This window comes from Ictidomys tridecemlineatus, chromosome 3 (genome assembly GCF_052094955.1).
Source record: "Ictidomys tridecemlineatus isolate mIctTri1 chromosome 3, mIctTri1.hap1, whole genome shotgun sequence".
NCBI classification, from domain to species: domain Eukaryota; kingdom Metazoa; phylum Chordata; class Mammalia; order Rodentia; family Sciuridae; genus Ictidomys; species Ictidomys tridecemlineatus.
In genome coordinates this window covers 194,211,243-194,218,376 of record NC_135479.1, presented here as the reverse complement: position 1 = coordinate 194,218,376, position 7,134 = coordinate 194,211,243, and positions in this window count along the sequence as shown.

Sequence of the window (7,134 nt, the reverse complement as noted above, 5' to 3'; positions counted from 1 at the left end):
CATATCAGAAACTGGGACTTGCAACTAACATCTGGAAAATCATATGAGCAAGAACCTTTAACCTGTAGGATCTGACACCAGAGTGACAGTGTCAAGATTGAAGTACCTTGTAGGGCACATGATCTGTGTTCACTGGAGAAGGGAGTTTGATTGATATGTAGAGGAGAAGAACCACACACAAATCTGGTGTCTGAAGTGATGAATTATGTTGGATGGTGACTGGTGTGTGGAAAACCAGAAATCTCAAACACCTTTGAACCATCCAGCAGGATAAATGCTGCTGAACAGATGGAAGTATAGCTGCAAATTAAGGTGCTTTGTTGTTAATACAAGTAACAAGGTATAATGGGGAAATGAACACTGTTACCTATGCAGTACATTAGAGATTGCTTTGCTCATTTGACTTCAGAAATGTAAATTTGGGTGCAAAGGTTCTAAGAAGGTGCCATGGGAAATCTGAGTAGGCTCCAGATCATTGGGCTGCATGATGTGAGGAATCACTGTTCTTTCCATTTTGAGAAAAGATGATAGTCTTGAAACTTTGTTGATGTCTAAGATTGAACTATATTTGGGAATAGAATACATCCATTGACAGATTTGCGGGACAAACAATAGCTTGGGGAACATTTTGTACCCCAATTGTATCCAATTTATGAACATTTGTGGTGTCCTAACGCCACTAGGCTATACATAATTTGGGTAAATTGCTAATTGATTCAATAAAATATTTAATTACAATTTATTTTTATGCAAGTCATGTTAGAGGTTCTTAATCATACAAATGGGAGCCTTGATATATGAGGTTTGTTGATGGATAGGGTCCCCTTCCCCAGGAAAATAATTTTGTTAGCGTTTTCTCACTGGTCCCAATGTGGATAGATGATTTAGTATTATTGTTATATTGAGAAAGATTTTTTTTCCTAAAACAAATTCCCTAGTGTAATTCATAAAAGCCAATGAAGAAGAATTAAGTGCTTCGCAAAGTATATTAGGTTCATTCTTAAAAACACTCAGTACTCAACAACACATATTTAAAAACATTCAATTTATAGGAAAGTAGCCATAAGAAACAGTATACATTCTCATTCTTTTCTTCAAATACTAGATTAGAATACAAACGAATGCCATTTAGATCATGAGTATTGTCTTTAAATAGAAGGATAACTAGAAAGGGCAAAAGAAGACTTTTATGAGCTGTCAGCTATATTCTATTGGTGCAATGGAACTGTGCCTTTTGATTTCAAGTTTGTCACTAGATATTCAGAGCCCTGAGTTAGAGGAAGCAGCCTAAGGCTTATTGTCATGTGTTGTGTTAAACCTAATAGAGTTTCGCACTAAGTGCTTGATGAAGCTTGTTTAAGTAATGGATTTTCCTTTAGGACATGAGAAATCCTGCCATACTTTTACCTAAATAGGGAAAAGGGCAAGGAAGTGTTGGGAAAGGATTTTAAATTTCACAAAATAATAAAATCTTGGGTCAATGGAAGTAGACTGAAATGTTCCTTTGGTTTACTCTCTCAATAACATAGAGTGATTTTTCCAATGTTGGAAAGTGCCCAGTGCATATGAAATTTGTTCTTTAAATGCCATATGACACCACTTCTTTTATAATGGGGTTCATTAAAGAAAGTAATATATTTTATTTATAAATCTGCTATTTTCACCAAAGCATTATTAAGATTTATTTTTTAAATGATTTAAGGTTCTTCTTTTACTCTAAACAGTTAAGTGATCATCTAACAATCACATTAAACATGTTTCAAAATAAATATTCTAATAATTATACATGCTATAATAATTTTGTACATGGAATTGTAAGTATGTCCATCTAGAATAAAAGTGTTTTTTAATAAACCTAAATATTTTGAACTACTTCTTATTAATTGTGGTCTGAGTGTTTGAGCTTGTTATATAATCCAAAAGTCATTCACATTTATGAGGAGAGCAAATAGGCAATTCAGAGAGTAGTAGAAGATAGCTGTAATACACATGCACAAAACAACAACAACAACAACAACAACAACAAAAAAAACACCCAAATGACCCATAACCTACACATAAAGAACTCCTACAATTTCATAAATGAAAGATACTGAAGACCTCTCCCCCTATAAAAGAAGTCAAAATACTTGAACAGGCATGTGCAAAAATAGAATTTCAGAACAGACCATGCAATATGAAAGTGTGTTCACTGTAACGATTATGGAAATGAAATTTAAAACTACAATGATGATTATATATTAAGGAAAGTGGGCGGGTAACCATGGGCATATTTCATATTCCTCCCTTTCCTCTTAAAGTTATCAAGGATAACTGCAGAATGCTTGGGTGACAGTATGTTGAGATGGGTAGAGCGGGCTGGAAGAGCTTCCGCTCTGCTCCATCCTGAAGAAACAGCATAATCTTTCAACATTATAGCCCAGTGGGTCATGTGACCCATTGAAGGAAACCCAGGGTGGGCTGCTTTCCAGGTTACTTCAGTTGCAGTGCATATGGAGTGGAGCACATGTAGAGACTTCATCACCCTGGTTCCTCAACCTGGAAGTATCAGCTTGAAATAAATTTTAGGCTTCTGTTGTCTTGCTGCCTATCTGTAATTAATAAGATTAATGAATTAATCCACTTCACCTTTGTGTGTAAAAGTGATCTCTCTAGACACAGACAGTGAACCTGCTTTACAACATACCCATATAAATGACTAAAAATAAGAAAAACACTATCACTATACCTTGGTAAGTATATGAACATTTAGAATCCAAATGCAATACTGATGAGAATGTAAATCTATATAAGCATTTTCAGAAATTATTTGGCAATATCTAAGAAAGTTGTGTATATACATAACATGGCCCAACATTTCTTTTCCAACATATTTTTTTATTATTTTTTTTATTGTTGGTTGTTCAAAACATTAGATAGTTCCAACATATTAACTTGGCAAAAACACATGTCCATGCTCACTAAAAACATGGTAATAGAGCCACTATTTAAAAAAGGGCTACAGAAAAGCTAATCTAAATATATATCCATCACAGAAATAAAAAATCATTTGACATTTATTTATACAATTGTATATAGCAAAGAGGAAGATAATATGTAGGCAATAATATGTATGAATGTAACATAACATTGATTAAAAGAAACTAAATGTAACTGTTTATATAGTATGATTTCAGTTACATAAAACACTGAGAAAGGTAATATTAATATATAGCATTACAAGTTAGGTTAGTGATTAGTTGGGTGAGATAGAGAAGGTTGGTCAAGGTAGTGATTCTGATGGCTTTGTAAAATGTCAGTTGAGCTACCTGTGTATCTGGAAGTGCCTTTCCTGTTCTCAGAGAAGAGGAGCAGTAGACATTTTGTTCTTTGCTCTGAAAAATTCAAGCAGACCAGATAGTATCTCACAGAGGGTATTTCTTAATCTGCTTTATCACCTAATTGCTGTGGGGCAGCTTGTGATACTCTAAATGCTCCACCTGTTTCTGCACATATCTTCAGACCACCTCCTGAGCCAGCCTTATGGTTTCAGGAGGAAAGGTGCTAGCATCCTCTACAATATTCCTTGGCAAGAAGATGGGAGGGAGATAAGAACTGATTGAAACCCCTGTGCACTTCTGTGGTGTCTATTGAATACTTGAGTATTCCAGCTGACTACAGCATTCACCCACTTTACAGAAGCTTTAGGGAAGCTGCTTAACCAGCTTCCATTCACAGGAAAGGTCAAGTCCCTTGTAGAATATCAATTTGAGCTCTGTGAGATGTATTAGTCAAGTTTGTTTACAGATCATTATGTTTGCTATGCACGTATGTTCAGTTTTTGAAAATGCATCTAGTTATATATTTATGATTTGTATACTTTGGATTATTTGAAAGCTATGACACTTATTCAGAATAAAATGCCAGCCTTCATAATTATTCACTTATAAAAGACTAAGAAAAACAGAAAAGTTCACTTGAAAAATTGGCATTAAGCATGCTTTAATTAATCATGAGGTTATATAACAATCTTTATAGAGGAAAAAAATGTTTTTTTCCTCTCTCTCCAATTTTTGTCTTTATTTTCTTTTTAATTTCATGTGAGTTCACTGGATTAAATTAACAAAATCATTGTAAATTGAATATATCTGTTTGAATAAATTATGATTTCAGAAATAAACTTTACAATATATCAAAGGAATTGGCTTGCAATTTTGTAATTTTAAAATATGCAATTAAAACAAATTCTTACTTAACCAACTTTCTCCAATGTGCTTTATGTTAGATGCAAACACCTTGATGTCAGGAGCCTTGGTACATGAGCAGGAATTAATAGAAAGAGAAAGGGTGCCAAGGAAAAGGAGGGACAAAGAGGATAGAACTAGAAGAAACTGAGAAACTTGGCCGAGTTTGCCGATGATGTGAGAAATAAAGTTCTAAAATACCCTGATGACTGAAATGTTTCCTTTAGAGAATAATAATACTGAAGAGCCAACCAGCGCATATTATTTTTTCAGAAGTATCCAAGAGCGTTGGAGACTTAAAATTATATGCGTAAGTTCGAAGTGAAATAAAAACAAAGAGGATATGGGAAAGGTTGAAAAAAGATGCTCATGAAAACATTGAAAAGCATATTGTTGATGCGGAGAAAGATCTATCAGGAGTTTAGATATGAGTCTGAAGCGTTTTCTAATCTGCTAGAGAAAAATTCCACCAGGAAGCTAATATTTTATGGATCCTCTACTACTTGCAAAATAGTTTATCTGAGTTAGCACTTTCCTCAGAAGTTATGTTCTCATCTTCACCACCTCCTTTTAATACACATACTATTTGACTTTACAGCTGGGGAAACAGAGACTCAGGTGTATTGCATAGCAAGTACAAATTACTCTAGGTGAAAAAATAGAGCAAATCCTCAAATCTAGCTCAGTGTGACTTCAATGGTTATGTCCTTTCTATTGGACACATCGTTTTCATGGTTCGAGGTAAATTTCAAAGTGTGTACCCAAAGAGAACATTTTATTTTTTTTATTTTTTTGGCAGTTTGCTTATATAACTTGGATTAACTGTTGCATTGTTAGGGGAAAAATGTTTTGATTCAATAGTAGAAAATAATTCCTCAAACTTCTTTTTTTAAATTTCTTTTTTTATTTCTTTTTTATTGGTTGTTTAAAACATTACAAAGCTCTTGACATATTTCATACATTAGATTCAAGTGGGTTATGAACTCCCATTTTTACCCCATATACAGATTGCAGAATTACATCAGTTACACATCCACATTTTTACATAATGCCCTATTAGTAACTGTTGTATTCTGCTACCTTTCCTATCTTCTACTATCCCCCCTTCCCTCCCCTCCCATCTTCTCTCTCTACCTCATCTACTGTAATTCATTTCTCTCCTTTCTGTGTTAGAGTCTGTAAACAAGACTGGATGGTGCCTGGCATTTTGCCAGAGGGAGTGGTTTGTGAAGTAACACCAGCGAGCCATTAAGTGTGGAGATTCCTTATTGGTTGACTGCTGTATCTAGTTTATGCTAATTAAGATAAGCTGTGTAGAATGTATATATACCCCTCCTGTCCTACAATAAATGGCTCCCACTCCTGCTGTATCAATGTATACAAGTTGCTCGTCACCCCCCGGTTATTTTGCTGCAGCCGGACTGCGGCACTTCTGCTGTACTTCCAGATCTTGTTATGATATTGCTTCAAAGGACATCCTATACAGCAGTGGAGCACAGGAAAATCTAAGAGATTAACATATAGTGGTAGTGATCTTTTCCCTATAATTTTGAAGTCTCCATACCTCTTGCCATAGTGTGCAACAGAAAATATATATTGTCCATGATAAGAATCTATCACTTGGAATTATATCATGTTTCATATTTTAAAACTTGCTCTTACTTCCAAGTTAGATTAAAGTAATAATCATTTACTTCCTTATCATTCTGTCTTTCTTGGGCTATGTGGATTGTGACTCCTTTAAAAGTTCTTTGTAGTGCTTCTTTGCTAATTACTCAATACAAACAAAAAAATTCTTTTAGATGTATAGAGTAGCTTTTTGGTAAACTATTATAAGCTATCATTGAAATATTTTAATTGGTTGTCTAACATTTTTTCTTTCATTATCTTAAAAGGGACTGGAATCAAAATTGAACTCTTAAAAATTTATGAATAGAGTCTTGATTAAGAACTTGAGCTCAGGATTAGGGTTGAAGTGAAACTCAGGCTCCTGAATTACTAGGTTTGTGACTTTGCACATGTCACATGAGTATCAGAGATGAAATATGCGGTTGTTTCACAGGGTTGCATGGAATTAAAATAAGCAAACACTTATGATTAGGATATGTATTTCATACAGTTTAGTTATTAACTATTATGGTGATTAATGATATTTGGTTGCTTTCCTAATGGTCTTGCCCACTTTTCCCTTATGAGCTCAGATTGAACCATGTGGGTAGCCCTGGGGTGTACATCATGATAGTTTTACGCCACTTATGTCTATTCATTCTGCTTTATTACTGTAAGGGTTAATGAGTAATCCAATACTGGAAAGGGAATATAAATGAAAGGGTAATAAGATAAATTATGGGAAAAAATATTTTCCCTGGTAAAAGGGAGATTTAAAGGGTGAAAGAACTTTTTAAGCTCTTTCTCTTTTTCTCCTGATTCGACTACTGTTCAAGAAGGGCCCGAGGCTTGGAAATGCAGTAGTCACTTTCAGTTGAGCAATAGACCTTGAAAGTGATACAGAGTAATAATGAAAACTTGAATTCTTCATAACATGGCTGAATTATCAAAGCAACATCATGAGAACTCTGCCTAAACATCTTCAGCAATTGTAGAGATCCTATGGGCTAATAAGAGGCATCTTTATATTCACCATTTGTTAAGTGCACAGCTTAATGGGATGCAACTTCCAAATTTGTGTTCATACCATATATTTTAAAAGCTTAGGATGTTTGAACAGGCTAAAAGCACAAGAAAATAGCAACAAAAATAAATATTGAGTAATATGTTGCTCGTAAGAGGAAAGTTTGTAATGTCATTAATAAGGTATTCCTTTCTTAATCTAAGGAATTGGCACCATCAAAACCATTCATTCCTTGTGACAAATGATGAGCCAATCAAATGAACTATTATACAAAATTAT